This window comes from Parasteatoda tepidariorum, chromosome 3, assembly GCF_043381705.1.
Source record: "Parasteatoda tepidariorum isolate YZ-2023 chromosome 3, CAS_Ptep_4.0, whole genome shotgun sequence".
Classification (NCBI taxonomy): Eukaryota; Metazoa; Arthropoda; class Arachnida; order Araneae; family Theridiidae; genus Parasteatoda; species Parasteatoda tepidariorum.
Genome location: NC_092206.1, coordinates 50,632,880 through 50,652,257, shown reverse-complemented (window position 1 = coordinate 50,652,257; position 19,378 = coordinate 50,632,880). Strand labels below are relative to the sequence as shown.

At 27.7% G+C, this 19,378-nt stretch overlaps 2 pseudogenes; both read left to right on the top strand.

Annotated features, from left to right (window-relative positions):
- The first annotated feature begins 9,251 nt into the window (after positions 1–9,251).
- Positions 9,252–11,630, top strand: LOC107440270 (retinol dehydrogenase 12 pseudogene; annotated as a pseudogene).
- Positions 11,631–12,067: 437 nt separating this feature from the next.
- On the top strand, positions 12,068–14,526 carry LOC107440269 (retinol dehydrogenase 12 pseudogene; annotated as a pseudogene).
- Positions 14,527–19,378: the final 4,852 nt, after the last annotated feature.

Below are 19,378 nucleotides of genomic sequence, written 5' to 3'. Positions count from 1 at the left end.
AGTATAAAATGCTGAAACACATTAGTTTCTGTCTCGATCATCAAGTAAACATTTATAATTAAACGTAGTATAAATATTAGTTTCATTGATTTAAAAACATAAATTCCAACAAATTTTCACAATTTTCTTCTTATTAAGTGTGTTTTGTTTTGTTGTTTAAGTGAAAGAAACTCAATCGTCATATTTACATTATAAAGGAAGATAAAATTAGTTTTAAAATTTCACATAATTTAAGAGATGTAAATAATATTTCACGCAAAAAGGGTTTTAATGTTTCTTTATTATCTTAATATTTTTAAAATACTTTGCTTAGATAATAAAACTAGAAATCGAGAATATTTTAATATTTTTAAAAAGAGTATTTTTTAGTTGACAATTTTACTAAAAGCACATTTTGGAATCAATTTTAATATTTTTTTATTATGAACCTTTGCCAATGATAATACTATCCTAAGCATTTATTTATATAACTCAGAGACACTGTTATTAATTTTAGAATCTGTTATTAATTTTTTATGATGTTTTACAATTGAAAAAAATATTCTTAAAATTTTCCATTTATAGGATGGCCTGTTTAAAAATATTGTTCTTTAATTCGTTTTTTAAATAAATTGAAGTAAAACGATAACACATAATACTGCAGAATAGTGAGTTAAGCAAACTTTTAATGATAATTTTGATAATATTTCATGTAGGAAATATAAAATGGAACTCTTCGGTATCCTAATATAAGAAAACAACACAGCCTAATGCCATCTTGCATTGGATTCGACTGGAAAATTCTTAAATTTTGCCTCGACAAGTACTTCGACAAGTACAAGTACTACCCTCGACAAGTACTTCGTAAATACAGTTGAATATTTTTTTATAAAATTACAACCTAATTTAAAGGATTGCAACTAAATATTACGAGAAATGGTTTAAATAAGAAAAATAATTTTTTTAAACATTTTGAACCTGATCTATGAAAACGAAATCCGAAAAAATAAATGATACAAAATTTTAAATAATACCCATGAAATTGAAGTGAAACTCCTTTGAGCTATGTTATATAGTTCTAACTTCACTCTACTTATTAAATCATTATTATATTGCTAAAATTTGTTACAAAATTAAAGACAAAAGTTTTCTTCCTTCTTCAGATAAATTTTGTTTAAAGAAAGTTTTCTTAAAACATGTTAATGCAGAACAATTCATTTAAGTATTAGAATCTGAGAAACAAGCTTATTTATCGTTTTAATAACAATAGGAACAACAAAATAGCTTTACTATCAATATCATATGCGGTTTAACCATGTATAAAAGCCTTATTTAAATAGTGGTCCAATTCCACTTGTAAAATAAGAGTTAGCCCAATTTTCATATTGTTATAAGCCATTTCTATATTATTTTAACGCTAGAACTCTTTTAGTCCATTTTAGCTCCCACACAAGAGGCTCCACAAATCAAACAAGATAAGAAAAACATTACAGTCATAAGACTAAATCTTTGTATCTCAAAATGAACAAATATGGATTTGTCCCACAATTCAATTAAGACTCATATGAGGCCATCATCGTAAGAATAAATGTTATAGAAATTTTCGAGTCATAAATAATGTATACACAATTTGCTTATATATTTTGTATGTACAATTGTTATATACTCTGATAATATTATGTAAACATATTCAAAAGTTATTTCTGAAAATTTAATAAAATTAGATAAAAATAATTCCAATAATGTTGTCAAAAAAGTATCTTTCCAACTAACTGAAGATCACACGCCTTCATTTCAAATTTTGAAGCATGTATACACTAGGATAATTATAATATATTAGAAAAATACCTTAGAATACTTAAAATGCTTAAATATTGATTATATTTTTTCAGGGCTAAGGATTTTTTTTAAATATTTTATGGAGTATTGATTTGACTACTTTATTTACCTGAAATTTATTCTCGATTTTTGATGGACTTACTAATTTATATATCTGTCCNTTTCAAACTTTACGTAATTAACACATTATTTCCGTTCGTAAACATAGTTCAAAAAAACTTTCTTGGCCATTACATTAAAAAAATAGCATTTTAAACTTATAAAAATATTTTACTAGTTAGTATACTTTATTTTAAAAAGTTCAGTTTTAACTTTTATTAAGAAAAGCATATATCGACACTTTTTTATCTACATAATCTTTGATAACTATAAGTTGGGTTCAATTTAGAATCCTGATTTTAAATTATGCCGTTAATAGCAATTTGTTCTTACTTAATCATTAGGAAACATCAACCTTAAACGCTAATTTCTGAAACAAAATAATAATTTAGGTTCATAATGATATTTGAAATTTTACAATTGTTTATAGATGTTAAAATTTAAGATAATATAATCTATAGATATTTAATTTTAGGAGAATATAATTAAAAAAATCATAAATATTTTGAATAACTACATAAAAAAAATATGTTATGAAATTTGGAGAATTTTAACTATATATTTTCTTTGACTTAATCCATTTTTAATTTTTTCGCCTGTCTTTCTTTTTGAAGTAGCGAGGTGCTGTTTCTATTTAGATGGTGAATTTTTATAAAAGTTCTTAACGATAGAATAAACGTATTGCTGTTTTATATCAACTGTGTCATTTCGTTGAATCCATTCTTTACATTGCTGTTCATTTACTTTGGGGAACACGTGGAAAATTATATATCTTCCTTTTGTATTTCTATCAGAATTTTTGCAAGTTGCAATCGCGCAAACTGGTATTTCATTAATAGTTTTAAATTTTTGTAAATTCACTGCAATGAACTGAGGAAAATCATTTTATAAAACAACAAATGTCTTGGAATATGTCGCAAAAAGGAATGCTCCAATATAAGTTAGAGCTAGTTAGACCGAACGCTCCGTTCTTGAAGTTAAAGTGCAAGCTTCGCGCCACAGTGACGTCACTGGAGAAAATCGGAGGTTTGGCGCGGCGAGAGTTTCTTCAAAGGAGTGAACCAGCCCTTCTATTCTCTTTGGCCCTGATATTTTTTATAAAATATGGAGTATTGATTTAACTACTTTATTTACCTGAAATTTATTCTCGATTTTTGATGGACTTACTAATTTATATATCTGTCCAAAATCACAATAATTTACCGAAATTAAATACATTTATACATATTTCACAAATCAACATGAAATGTTTTGAAAGTTGTGACTTAATTTTCATCCTAGTTCAAATTGCTTTTTGGTAAAATTCTTTCTTTTTATTCCTCGTTAAGTCCGATCATCGTCATTTTTCAAATACTATTTGAAAAGCTATACATCACACGGTTGAGGCACATAATTGTTAAATATCGGTAAAACAAAACCTTTTCATCCAAATGTTACTCTCTTATTCATCCACATTTGAGGTATCGTCGTCTTCTACGGCAACTAGAGATCCTTTAGGTGACCTTACCTCATGCTGCCTAGTAAGTAATTTCTGCCTAGGCATAGGTTGCTTCCATAGGTTAGTAGCTTCTGAGTACGAAGGTGGAGGACAGTCCGTGCTGAAACGCCGATTTACTTGGAAATGGTTTTTGGCCTGATTCCTGTTGTTATTGGGTTTTTGGGGTATAAGGTGCTGATTCTGACAAAAAGTCCCTAAGACGTGAGGTAGAAGCACTTCCTCTTCCTTCTTCTTTGGTTCTGGTTGCTGATATGCAAGGTTATAGGTGGAAGAAGGTGCTGAGCTCAGCAACGAACATGCTCCAGACATGCGTCTAACAGCAGAGTTGAAAGCTGCTTTCAGTGATGGTTTTTGTATGTCAACATACATAACACCACAAGCCACGGAATGTCGCCTGTCATTTCGTTTAGGTGGGCCATTAGTTTCTGAGAAATTGATCAAATCGTTTAACGAATCCGAAGATATTTGTTTATACAGATTTGAATCTTTACTGGCACGCCTACGGCGTGTCGGTTGTGGTGAAGGCATTCCACTGCTCTCACTGCCACTGCTGATATTCACTGCACCCTGCCGTACTAATCTCTGCCGCAACATAGCAAGATTCAAAAAAATAATCGATAATAGAGCGAAGGCATCCTTAGAGAAAGAAAAATTAAGAAATGTGGCAAGATGCCTGAATTGTAACCGGATTATGTTTTGAGTAATGATAACTAAAACCGTGAACAGCTACTTTGTGCTTTTGAAAGGCTTCTTTTCTTCGGAACTGAAAATACAAGTGCAAGGCATTTGGAAAAAATAAGATTTTTTCCTTTTTTTGTTGTTGTAGTTAATTTACGTCGCACTAGAGCTGCACGATGGGCTATTGGCGGCGGTCTGGGAAACACCCCTCCTTTCTTTGAGACGGAGATAAATTTGCTTGGAATAATTTCTCGTATTTGAAACTGAGCGTTGTGCTAGCAATATAAGTAATTTTTCAAAAATATAAAGGGAAGTGGTTGATCGCAGTGATCTTCTTTTGGTAATCTGGCGAGGTTTAAAAGGGTTATCATATCTAGGAATTTAGGAAACGTCAATTTTAAACGTGTTTTGTTTTACTCATTATTTTAATTTATTTTAAATGTCTTGGCATGTTTGTTTGGTAAAGTGAGAGTGTCGAACTTATTAAAACTTTTTTATTTGTCACGTTTTCCCTGATATCCATTGAATTAAAAACTAGGATTCTATTTCGTGGTGTTTAGAAAAATAATCGACAAAAAATTATCGATTTGAAAATTATTATAAAAAAAAGGTGATAGTTTTTATTTTAAGAAGGTTCAATGTTTGCTGTCCCTAAGCGGCATTATAAACATTCTTTATTTATACACATTCAGAATATCATATGATCTTTAAACAGTTTTTATGCATATTTTTTATTCATTCTCAGGTAGTCTTTTTAATCTCTTGAATATAAACAACAGCATCTCTTCCTGTTAGGAATTATTTTCATTATTTTATTTGTCTATTTATTTATTTTGCAGAATAGAAAATATCACGAATTCTTCAACTGTGTTTCCTATTTTGGAAACTTTTGAGTTCAACGCTTGGCTTTATTTTATATCCTGGCTTTATTAATCCTCACAGATAACTTAACATACTATAACATACTTCACATGTATTGTGAAGTATGGTTATTTTAATAATATTTGCATTTTTTGCCCATATTTTTTTGGCTACAACAAAACAAATGTAGTTGCTCTGTCTGTACCAAACTACAGGGCGCATTAAGAGTAAAACAAACAAGTTTAACTTATTAGTTAATTAAGTTAACTTAAAACAAGTTTATACTTATTTTGAAAGGTAGCAAATTCAATACAAATTATAGGAAAGTAATTATTGTTAATTAAATTATTTGTCTACCTCATTAAGCAATCTAAATTTATAACATTTTAAAATGTTCTCTTTTTAAATTAAAACCCCTTTAAAAATGTAGACTACATTCTAGGAAGGGATTCAAATGCATTATTATCAAATTTCCATTAGCACACACTTGATCTGCAACCAATTAATTAATTTTTCGCCTTTTAGCCTTCAAAGCGCAGCAGTATTTATTATATATTTATATTAGTAATGTTTACAATAATGCTTGCATGTATGAACAGTGGTGGCTAAAGGGATAGAAGCGAATCTCAGCGATGGCTGATTGATATGAATTTTGCACCTGGATCGCACTGTTCTGATGTAACAGTTCTGATGTAAAATATCCTCAGTGATGGACGGATCAAGGGTTAGAGTAACGATGACGTCAGGCTAACCGTGGGAGGTTTTCGTGATTTTTTCCTCTTCATTCGGGTTAGTTCCATTAGAAAGTCCTCCACTAAGACAAATTTCTCCTGACCCAGGAATTTCTTTGTTTTCAGGATTGGGTTCAAAATTACAAAGTTACGAGACTCACATTGGTAGTTGTAAACTCAAAATTGGGTTGGCTGTTCAATGACGGTTATAAAGTAAGATATGTATGATAATGTTTATATGTATGCTTACACACAATGTTTATTTGTATAATTGTACCTCATAAAATTTCGCAATTCCAACTCATTTTTCATACCTTCCACCAACTACGGAATTTCTGTACTTTCAGAAAACTTTTTTTATGCTATTATAATGTATTAATATTTTTATAAATATGATTTTCGTTCACCACTACGTATAAATTATTTAATCAGATAAACAAAAAGTCAAAAGGATAAATGGCTATGATCTGAAATCCCGGTAAAAGTTTTGGATAAGATAAAAAATTTTGTTTTAAACATTTCTGCTGTAGTACACTATTACCGGAAGTAATAATTCACAAATGCCTCAAGCATTAGAGGATACGCCATTAGAGACATATTAGGTAACTTATTTTCATTCGAAGACTAAGGATCTTCGTGTCTACTTTAAATCTCTTTCTTTGTTCATGCGCTTCAGTCCAAAAATAGTTTTCCATGGGATTTAGTTAATACTTCATAATATCATAGCTAAATTAAAGTCCTATTTAAACAAGAATTCATTTCATTGGAACTTAATAGCACCTTTTTATTAATTAATCTTCGTCTTCTTTATATTAGGTTACAATGCATGCATTTTTGAAATCGTTTTTTGAAAAACCTAATAATATAAAGCCACCGAAATGGGCAACAAACAATAAAAAATAAAACAAAAATTGTGTATTAAAAGCTAATTCAGCAAGATAATTTGTAGAAGGGCTAAAGAAAGAATTTTTAGTATGGTGATATTCTTTGGCCAAAATTTATTATAAAGATAGTAGTGAAGTTTGTAATTATTTTCGAAAGTTAAAATTATTATTAAGTTAAATTTTGATCCTCATAATTTAGTCTAGTGAAACCAAAAGCGATAAAATTATGCATTAAACACCAATCCAGCAGAAAAATTTATAGGATGGATAAAAAGGAGGTATTTTGATGTCGTGTTGTTTGCCAAAAATTAATTCACAAATACTTATTTGTACTGCTAAGTGCCAGTTCTAAGGGAAATTTTAAAGCATGGCTGAAAAAATTATGTATCTCTTACATCGCATTACTGTTAGCTAAAAATTATTATTTAAATAACAATTCTTGCTTTATTGAAATTATACAAATAATTGTAATAAAGGCCAATTCATTTGAAATATTTGTAAAAAATGCATTGAAGAGTTAGTTGTAAAAAACGATTTAATTAAAAAAATAGTATTTGTTATACAGAATTGTTTTGTTTTCGAAAAATTGATTTTAGAATAGTGATATTACAAATACTTATTTCACTAAGTGCCAGTACAACAAGGAAATTTATAACCTGTCCGAAAGTATCTGTTATACTATATTACTATATTGTTCACCAAAAATTATTATAAAATATAAATAACTATGAACTTACTGCCAATTCCATGGAAAAATTTATAGCATGGGGACAAAAAAGCAGATATTTTTCCAAAACTGATTGCAAAATAGTAATGTCTGTTCTGAACAAACTGAATGATTTGGTTGATAAAAGCATGTCTATATTTAGGAAGACACGAACGATTTAAAGTATGTTAACGGTAACTATAGCAACCGCTTGTCTTTAAAAAAAAATGAAAACGATTTATTTAGAACGTGTATTTTTCCGCATACGTTGTTGTGCGCTCGTGAATATGTTTGAAATATAGAATTAGATACTTTTGTGTATACAGTTTTAAAAGAAAGAGAAAATGTGTTTTGAGTTTAAAAAATGTGTTTAGTGTTCATAAGAGAAAATGTGTTTTGAGCTTCTCACCTGTACGACGTTATTTTCTTGTTTAATTTTTAACTTCAAAGTGAGCTCTCTTTCAATACAGTATTTCAACTTAATCTTATATATTGTGTATTAATATTATGAACTTTTTATCGATAGTTATTGATAGTTTGAGTTTGTAATCGTAATCGATTATAAAACTTCTTTTTTTTTTTTATCGTCGCGTTAGTTCAAGTTAAAGCTCGGTAAAGTTTAATGTTACCTTTTTTTTTTATTCCTTCGCACACTGCAGTAGAAATTCAGGATAAATTTTTCCTCTCTAATTTAATGTAAATAACTTTTTTATTAACTTTGCATTATCCTTTATTAAAAAAGTGTATCAATTAAAATTAAAAGTTTTAAAATCTTCGCTAATTCAACAAACCTGCTGTTCCTTTAAAACACATTTTAAATTTGATTGCTTTTAAACTATTTGAAACCAAGACAAATAACAGTAACTACGCTAACGACTCCATATTTTTACTTAAGTCCATTTTTAATGTCTGTAAACACGAAGAAGTAGAGGATTTTATAGCAGAGGAAAAAGTATCGATGATATTAAAGACGAGTCGATTAATCATTAATTCTAAAAATCAAATCTTTTGTCAATTAATCAGTAATTCAAAGTTTGCTAAATTCTAGTTTAAATCATTCTCAGAGACGAAGTTATTCATACTTCCAGGGTCAACTTTGAATGGTAAAATATATAACTGGAGTTTATTTAATAACTGGATAACTGGAGTATATTTAAAAATATGTCCGCAGCAATCCAATTTCATTATAAACGCTATGAAGTTACAATATATTGAGGCAAGTCATTCATAAAAAGCCCTATACAATAATTTTTTATTAATTAAAATGCTTTCAGATGGGTAATTACTTTAAAAAAAATCCAATCAAGAGAAATAAAGTTATTTAGTTCTATATTTTTAGCGCACTGCACATATAGTGTTTGACAAGACAATTAATTTAAATCAGTAAAATTTTTAAATAATTTTGATAGGTAACAAATTAAGTGAAAATTAATAATTAAATAATTATAATAAATAAACTAATTATAATTATAATTATAATTAAATAAACTACCATCACATTATTAGCGAAGCATTCTTAAAGTTAAAAGCGTTTTTAAAATTCTCCAACTTTAATCAAATTCTCCTTTCCAGATATAGAATATACACCATGACAAATATAGCAAACTTATTTTTATTTCATTATAATTAATTTTTTATTGCATGTCTGAAGACTATTTTTAAAACTTTTGTTTAGTAATCTTGAACGCACAGGTCTTAGACCTGAACACGAATCACAATCATTAGCTTAAGCCTAAACCAAACATTTACATCATAGAGTAGATATAAATAAAATAGTTATCTTATTTGTCACTGATTAAAGGGCTACGTAAATTCAAAATATTTAAAATTTAAATTATTTTGAGTGGAAAATGTCCCTTTTACGAAAACTTATTGGCAAGCATATCCTTCTACAAAACGTTGCCTGAGTAAATAAAAGTAAACTTTTATTCACGAATATGGAAGACAGTAGACAAAGCATTATATCACGTACAGACTTACTCAATATCCTATTTCTTTAACAGTACACTCCTTTCACTATTGAAATTTTGAAGTCTCATAAAAATAGGAAACTGATAAAGATAGCTAATTTTTTAAGGTGATCATATGTAAATTTACTAAGAAAAAACGCACGTTTTTATTGATTTTTCCTGAAAATGGTTTATTTCATTGTTTTCTTAATAATTTGCTTATTAGTTTTAATATTATATTTCAAGCTATCTGCAGGAGTGTGTAAAAATAAAAATTCTATGGAAGGAAAAGTGATAATAGTAACAGGAGCTAACTCCGGAATAGGATTTGAAACGGCTCGTGAGTTGGCAGCACGAGGAGGCAGGATTATCTTAGCTTGTCGTAATGTAGAAAAAGGTCAAGAGGCTGTTAAGAAGATAATTAATTCCACTAAAAATTCGAATGTATGCATAAAGCAAATAAACCTGGCCTCCTTGAACTCGGTGAGAAAATTTGCCGACGAAATCAACAGTACGGAAAAGAGACTGGATGTCCTTATCCACAACTCAGGAGTATATTGTACAGGATTGAAGTTTACAGAAGATAGTTTAGAAGAACAGTTTGCTACAAATTACTTTGGTCCATTTTTGTTAAACCATTTACTTTTAGACCTGCTCAAGAGATCCGCTCCTTCTCGCATAATTGTTGTATCTTCTTTTGCATATAGAACAAGTAATCTTGATTTGGAAAATATGAATTGCGAGAAACATATTAACAGTACATTTTTGACATACAGTAATACTAAATTAGCAAATATTTTATTTGTGCACGAACTGTCTAAGAAGTTAAATGGAACTGGAGTTACTGCTAACTCACTACATCCAGGATTAGTTAAAACAGGAATATTCCGTAACACTCCGTGGTACACAAAATTTATAATACTACCAATAATTTATCCCTTTTTGAAAGACCCTAAAAGTGGAGCACAGACAACAATATATTTAGCTACGGACGACAGTGTCAGAGACACATCAGGGAAGTATTTCGCTGATTGTAAACCAGCATGGATATTACCAGGTGCTAGAGATGATATCAAAAGCAAAGAATTGTGGGGAAAATCTGAAATTTTAACGAAAATTAAATAATTTTAAATTAAAAATACTTGCATCCGTTGCATTTTTGTAAATATTTAAACAACAGCAGAAAACTAAATTGAAATTCGGTTATTGCTGAACTTGAAGATCATATGAACTATTTGAGTTTGTCATTAATTTCCAACATTCTGTACAGAGGCGAAATACAGCGCGTTTTGGGAATAATTTTATAGAGTGCAAAGTATGTATATGATATTCAGTTATCTAAAAAAGGACAAGTGTTAACATTTATATATATATATACATTTATATATAACACATAAAATAATACTTTTACAAATTTGTTTTTCAAGTATTTCAGTCAATTATTTCAATTTGGGGTAATAATTTAAATATCGTAGTTTTTTTTCCAAGATGATATTTCAATTTAAAAAGTTTTCAAAATAACGATATATAAACCGGAATTTTAAAATTATGCACAAAACCAACTGTAGTACAATTTTAATATTATAGAGAAAAAAACTAATGTAATCGAAAGTGTCATTATTGGAAAAGACTTGGTTAAAGGAATCGTTTTAAATTATTCAAAATGGGTTTTTCTCCATAACTTTTGCTTTTCTTTTTTTTAAATAATAAATGGTTTAAGTGATAATTAAACAATATCTTCATTTAGTACATGTTTTTTTTTACAGAAATTTAAATAATAAAATTTTATTTTAATTGAAATGAAACATTGAATTATATGCAGGTCAAGCTTGTGGTATGTTACTATGTATTGTTGTTCACATCAGCATTAAAATAAATAACTAATAATATAACTATAATATGAACTCTTTGGTTTGTCTTGTTTGTAAAGAAAGGGCTGTACCTCAATGATTTATTTTTCTATGCTAAAAAATTGTAAGAGCCGTGCTGTTTTGGGTGCTCAACATTACGTTACATTTTTTTTTCTGGGCAAAAACTAAACTCAAAATTTTGAAAATATGTCGACACATAAAAAATGTACAAAGAGTACGATGAAATAAAAAAAATCACTCGATTATTATTAGATTATTTTTTCGAGGTTAAAATTAATAACTAGTGAACTGATTTAATATTTTTAAATGTTAACAGATTTTTCTTTAATTTATTTAATAAATTTTTGTTAATTAAAAAACATAAAAATTATAAAAATACATACACGTGTTTATTCATATCAGTTTTATAAAAGTAAGAAACTTGATCATATTTAACTCATTTCTCAATCTTTTTATACCACTTTGAAATGGTTCACTTCATGAAATAACTTATTCCAAGTGTTATTGACAATAAAAAAATTTTTTTAAACTATCATCAACTATCTTTTCCTTTTCAACAAATTTAAACAAATTCGATGTTAACATATGCGAAGCTTTTTAGTTTGTACTTAAAACTTCACGAAAAATAAAATAAAAAAGCGCAAATCTTGTTAAAGAAACCAAATTTAAGTAAATAATTTCGCAATTAAATAAAGAGTTTAAAACCATGAAAAAATTAAAATAAAATGCATGCATCCACAAAAAGAGAGAGAGAGAAAAAAAAAACATTGCGCAATTTGTAAACTGAACACTCCTTTCTACAAATATTATATTCCGAATCCTTGAAAAAAAGTTTTGAAATAGCTTTTAAAAATAGCGAGAAGGAAATAAGTGAAAAAAACTTCATCCTTCTTGTCAAACATTTCTAATTAGTAAAAATTTTACAAACGTGGTTGTCCATCGCACGTATATAAACGCAACGGGTGGTGATGAATTTTAAATCACCTAAGGAGATTTGACCCATTTCAAAATAAAATAAATGAATGAATGCAACTGTCGACTTCGATGGATAAGTACTTCACTTTCATTAGTGTGTATAGAAATAGAAGTTTAATAAACTAATGACCTACAAATTTTCGCGTAAAAAAATCTTTCTAATGGTACTTCTCGTTAATTTAGTTATTCTGTGTTGAGTAACGGATGGTCTTTCTCTTGTGGATAGACTTATAATATAAGAATGATTTATTTAATTTCTATAGTACTAATATCATTGCTATTCTTAAAACTATATTTAAAAGTATCTGCAGGAGTATGTCGGAATCGAAATTCCATGGAAGGTAAAGTTGTAATCATAACAGGAGCTAATTCCGGAATTGGATTTGAAACAGCTCTTGAAATGGCTGCACGCAAAGCTAAAGTTATCTTGGCTTGTCGAAATTTAGAATTAGGACAAGCAGCTGCGAACGAAATTATAGCTCGTTCGTGTAATACAGACGTTTATGTACGGCGAATTGACTTATCGTCACTCGATTCAGTAAAAGAGTTTGCAGCAGAAATCCACGCAACTGAAAAAAGACTGGATGTACTGATCCATAATGCTGGAACAACGCCCAAATCTGGATTGCATTTAACAAAGGATAATCTAGAAGAGCAATTTGCCACAAACCACTTTGGTCCGTTTCTGTTGAACCATTTACTTCTAGATTTGCTTAAAATGTCCGCGCCATCTCGTATAATAGTAGTGTCTTCAGTAACTCACTGGTGGGCAAATCTGGACCTGGACAATATGAATTGTGAGAAATGCGTAAGGCATCCATATTGGATTTATTGCAGCACGAAATTGGCGAATATTTTGTTTGTTCGAGAACTTTCAAAGCGTTTGGAAGGAACTGGAGTCACTGCTAATTCGTTGCATCCAGGAGGAGTTAGGACAAAAATCGCTCGGAATGCCCAATGGTATATAAAGTATATAATAATACCCGTAATATATTTTTTCTTGAAAGATAGTAAAAGTGGCGCTCAGACATCAATATACCTTGCTACCTCCGAAGAAGTAAAGAACATATCTGGTCAGTATTTTGTAGATTGTAAACCTGCATGGACATCTCCTAAAGCCAAAGATGATTTAAAAGCCAAAGAGTTATGGAAGAAGTGCGAAATTTTAACAAAAATTATGTAGAGAATAAGAAATTCATCGAAAAAAATTCTAAAAAAGAACTACTGCCGACTTAAAGATTTAAAAAATTATAAAACTTTAAAAAATATATATACATTTTAAACATAAAAAAATTATTTGTTAATGGTGCGATATCCGATTCAATTTATGCCAAGAACAAAGAGTAGAAAGTTTAGTAGGGTATGTATAACATTATAGTCTATTTTTTTGTTTCACAAAAACGGAAAAATTTATAGAATGTAAATAGATTCATCATATAATGCCGATCATTATAATAGTTTTTATATTTTTTGTGTATAAAAAATAAAGGACACCTGCTACACGTTGGTCATAGACTGAAGCAAAAAAATTGCTGTTAGTCTGCCAGTCTAACCCAAAATGCGTTAAGGATTAAAACATGTAGGTTTTAAAACGTAGGTTAAAATCACTTCAAAATGACGCAGACTAAATGCGGAAATAGACATTAATTAGAATGAAATAAAAGAAAGAGCACAATACCCAACCTTTCCAATGATCACTAATTTAAAGGGATAGAAAATCAGTTCTCATTTCTTTGATAGATAGTTAATCATTTGACAAATAGATTCCTGACTTTAAGCCACGCTAAAATCGGAAGATGTCGAACTTCGAATGTTACATTTTATATTTGATGGATGATTAGCTACAAAGTAACTGTGATATAAGTTTTTGTTATCTAAGGTTAAATAATAAAAATAACTCGCACTTCCAAAAATGACCGATTTTAGAAGAAATAGCTTTCATTTTAATAATTATAATTAGTACTTGCCGCTGATAAGTCGGACAATGGTGTGCTTAAGTGTAAAACACAATTAATTTTTTTTTACAATAAAAGTATAAATGATAAAAAGTTAATTTCAATTAATTAAAAAATGTCTCTATCATCTTTGACATGGAGAAGGATTGGGTTTTTGATATGACACAACAAAAATCTGTTGAAAACCTGCGACAAGTTTTTTTTTTTGTCATTGTAGACATATTAATAAAGTTAAATCACGCACTATATTTGCATTATAATTATTACTATGATCATGATTAATATATATTATGAGTAAAAAATAAAGATAAAATAATTAAAACTATTAACTGGTTTTTCTAAAAAAAAAACAAAAAAACAGTACTATTAATACTTTAAGATCAATATTATTTGTCATATTATAGCTATTCAGTTTATATTACATGTAAAAACCACGAGTTGTTAATTGTTATCAGTCTAAATATCGATTAAATTTTTTATGTTACAATTTAGGCATACTTTTTAGATTAAGTAAAACTTAAGTAGTCTTTCAATAATTGTCTCGTCTTAACTTTCGATTTTCTTTTAGATTCTCAAAATTAGCTGCTAATATTTACATGTACTCACCGATAAATTATTTCAATATATTCACTGATATGCAAACTAATAATATTCAAAAAATAAATAACTAAATAATAACAAATGCTTTGCTTAATAAGTTGATTTTTTCAATCAATAGATTCAAGGTTTAAATTAATATTTAGTACAGCTATTTAATTGATCACTTGTCATTTTATGTGTACTTTAATTTATAACTACTTCATATTTATAAAAGTTAATAATTATTTGAAGCAATAAAGAAAACAACAGAAATAAAATAAAAAATATGGCCACGGAAGCCGAAGGGGGTACCGGCCAAAAAAGCCACAAAACAACACCTTTTCTATTGAGAGAGAGGACAAATGCCTTTATGAATAATTATTTCTTACACTAAAATTTTACCCTATAAAGGGTTTTTTCAAGTGATAGTTAAAATCGGATAAAACTGTCTATTGTCAAAAATTTGCCAACCCTAACACAGAGTTTATGACATTACAGGGTTCCCACTCTTTTAGCAAAGCAAAAATTAAGCACTTTTAAGGACTTTTTATTGAAAAAATTAAGCACTTTTTTGAAAAATTAAGAACTTATGCAACCAGTGACAGTGCCAATTATTTACCTTTCTAAAAACACCAATAAAAAAANCCAGTGATGCTTGACTTCAATGATCTACTGGGAACCGTGTCTTAACGATCAGTCCACTGCGGGACGCATTATAATTATTACTAAAATCATGATTAATATATATTAAGAGTAAAAAATAAAGTAAAAATAATTGAAGCTATTAACTGGCTTTTCTAAAAAAAAAAAAAAAAAAAACAGTACTATTAATACTTTAAGATCAGTATTATTTGCCATATTATAGCTATTTAGTTTATATTACATGTAATAACCACAAGTTGTTATCTGTTATCAGTATAATTATTGATTTCAATTTTTTAAGTTACAATTTAGGCATATTTTTTAGATTAAGTAAAACTAAAGTAGTCCTCCAATAATCGTCTGATTTTAACTTTCGATTTTTTTTTTAGATTCTCAATATTTGTTGTTAATATTTACACGTACTTAAACATCGCCTATAAATTATTTTAATATATTCACTGATTTGCAAACTAATAATATCCAAGAAATAAATAACCAAATAATAACAAATGCTTTGTTTAATAAGTTGATTTTTTCAATCATTGGATTCAAGGTTTAAATTATCAATATTTAGTACAGTTATTCGACTGATCGCTTGTCATTTGATGTGTACTTTTATTTATAACTACTTTATACTTATAGAAGTTAATAATCATTTCTTACACTAAAATTTCACGCTATAAATGGGTTTTTCTCTTGATGGTTAAAACCGGATAAAACTGTCTATTGTTAAAAGCTTGCCAACCCTGATACAGAGTTTATGACATTATTGACTTGACAAGTTTATGCATTTAAATTTTCTTTTCCCGACTTTGTGTTCTAAACAGACCACAGGAGTAACATACCAATTTTTTTAATAATTAAGCTCTTACCATATTCACTTGGTTAGTCACTTATAAAAATGATTTTAACCAATAACAGTGGAGTGAGTCGAATAAATTTTGCAGGTGACAGAAAAACTTGTTCCACTCAGAACCTGTTACTTATGGTAGTTAGGTCTTTTCGTACATAGAAGAAAAAGGATTTGATTTTACAAGGAAATGCTCTCAAGTTAATTCCAAAGATAATTTTTAAGGTATTTGAATAACTGATAGAATATTCCACAGCCTAGAAATTAGTAGCTAAATTAAAATGACAAAACTACAAAACTTAATAAAAATAAACTTTTTTAAAGTCAAATGCAACCTTGGGTGACGAGAATCCAAAAGAAAAATGCCAATTTTTGAAATCAATTAAACATTGTGTGATTTTAAATTTGTTTAAGTGATTTTTCATCCGAAACTATTTGAAATTGGATTTAAGTATAAATTTTGCGTTTCATAGTGCATTTTTTGTTATTCTTTACAAGTTAAACAAATTAGCTAGAGGTTATAATTATTTTTTTCTTCATACAGGACAGTCGTTTTTACAATTTTAAATTTAATAGTGCATCTTACCTTTTAAGTTAAAGAATTTAGCAAGACACTATATTAAAAAGTCTTGTTGGTAGAATTATTTTATAAAAACCAATTTTTTTAAAAATCTTCGTAATTATTAGTTACTTTATAATAATGTCATAAGAAATTTCAACATGGTGTGGATGTCGTATTAGTATTTTAAATTTTCAAAAATAAAATAATCATTAAGTTTTGATAAGTGTGACTTTTTTCCCATAGCTCTATTTTTAATATTTTATCCCCTCCTAATGCATTTTAGCTACTAATTTTTTTGTTATGGTTTATTTAAAACACCTGTAAGAGTTAAGTTTGGAAACATTTCCTTGCCAGGAAAATAATTTAGACATAAATGTACAAAAATATCACTCAAATTAGTATTATAACAATTATTCAAACTACAACATATCACAAAATTTATCTCATTTGAACGCTTCTGTGACTATGATTAATTTCATTGAATTGTTATATTAATAAATAAATTATTACCTTTTGATTCCCATGTTCCAATAACAAATTTGTTTAGCTGAGGTGAAAATGTCGTTAAAATTATTACGTATCATTTGTAATAGTTACCTAGTTCATGAATATTCACTAAGCAATCTTGTAACGTATTACTTAAATTGTATTATTTAATGTGTAGTTTCTTTAATATAAAATGTAAATTTGTAATTATAACTATTAAATGCCCATTAAAAAAGAACTTTATTAATTTCTTTCACCTTACTGCCAGTAAATTAAAGTGTTAAATGAAACTTATAAATTAACAATGATAATAAGGTTGACATTTTGAACGTTGTTCTTTAAAAAAGTGACAATCTAAATTTATTAAAAATAAAATGCAACTTACTTACATTTAAAAATAAATATTCTGTGGGGGGAAAATAAATACAAGTTTTACAAGAATTTGATTCAAAAGGATCTTTCAAATTCATTTCACTTACCATTTTTAAAGAAAAGTTTACACAATTCAAATAAAAATTTATCAAAAATTAAAATTATGAAGAACCTATCTTGATAATTTTTGAAATTGCATGGTTTGAATAAGGACAGTTAATCAACTTTATAAAACAAACTTTCACCAACTTGAAATGTCTGATTAATTCACATTATGAAATTTTAAGTAATGGATAGTGGGAAATGAAAATTTTGATACAATGAAGTTCTATGCTATAATAAGGACACCACCACTAGTCAAAAAAAAAAAAAAAAAAGATTAGNATAGATTAGAAAATGATTCCCTGAATTAATGAACATTCCAATTCATTTTATAGTTAAGATTGTTGAATTAAGTTTTTCAAAAAATGATCAAGCAAAATTTCTAAAAAAACAAATCAGTAAAGAAGCCTGAAACAAATATTTTTACAATTGGTGGACTGAACAGTTCTTTGAATCAAAATCATCAATTGTTAAAATCATCAATAAGTCTTTTTAAATAATAGTTCAAAAGTTTTATATGATGAAGCACAGGGGTATATGAACATAGTAAATATTCCTTGGTAATTTAATTAAGTCACTAGAGTTCAATTAAAGAATACTTTTTTTAAAAATTCCAAATAAGTTTTGTTTTTTTTAAATTTCAAAAGTAATTCACAATGATCTGACAATCTACTGCGATATGGAGCAATTGCTTCATTGTTTTAAATATCTGTTGCTTGATGAAAACCATATTTTTATAGAAAAAAAGGGATACAATTCTATATATTTTTCCATTAAATATTTTTTGGCTTTTTCAATCTAAAAAAAAACAAATCCATAATTCCGAGGTAGCACCAGAAGATTCTCAGCTGGTAAATGACATAAAACAGTAAATCAATCATGAAAATTAAGAGAAATAAATAGGAAAATAAAAAGAAGTTCTACAATTGGAATAGCAAAAATAGGAGGTCTGTGGTCTCTTATTTGTGAAATTAACTTGTAATGGAAGCAGTACAAGTTTGAATTCAGAATTTATCTTCTTAACATATTTACTTGCTATATGTTTTCAAAAAATGCATAACAATTTTTCAAAAAGTTCAAGAGGGCTTTGAAAATCAAAATTTAAAGAGAATTGTTTTTAATAAAGCAATTATTTCTAATTTTTCATATATTCATAACAGAGTTTCGGGGATAAAACTATCATATTAAACAATAAAATAATTTTTTTTGTATCAGTTTGAATATCAGATTTTAAATAGCAGCTTTACGAAGGTAGTATTTGTCAAATATTACTTTACTTATACATTTTAATAAATGTTGCAAAATTTAAAAAAAACTTTTCTATCGAATTTGTATACTGAAAATATAGACCACTATATGCTAACAAAAGACTTGTTGAAAACTTGAGTTGAAATTGTAAAGTTGCTTTCAACAAGCATTTTAATAAATAGAAAAATAACTAACATTTTAATAATTATTTATGGTATTGTTATCTTATGTAAAAGGCAATATGAATCATTAGATTAAAAAGTTTAATTACTAGATGCAGATTCTTCTATCTTTTCCTATTTCTACACATTAAAATTTATTTTTTAAATTATTTTCTATCTTTTAGAAAATTCTTTGGGAAAAGTAATCAAATGTCATAATTTCATATTACATTTAATTGTAAGATTCAAATTTACGAAAAAATTTACATATTAGGACAAAACATTTTTACTTCAATATAAAAACCAAAATAACTAAACTTTAGATAGTAATTATTAAGTGACTAAAACAAC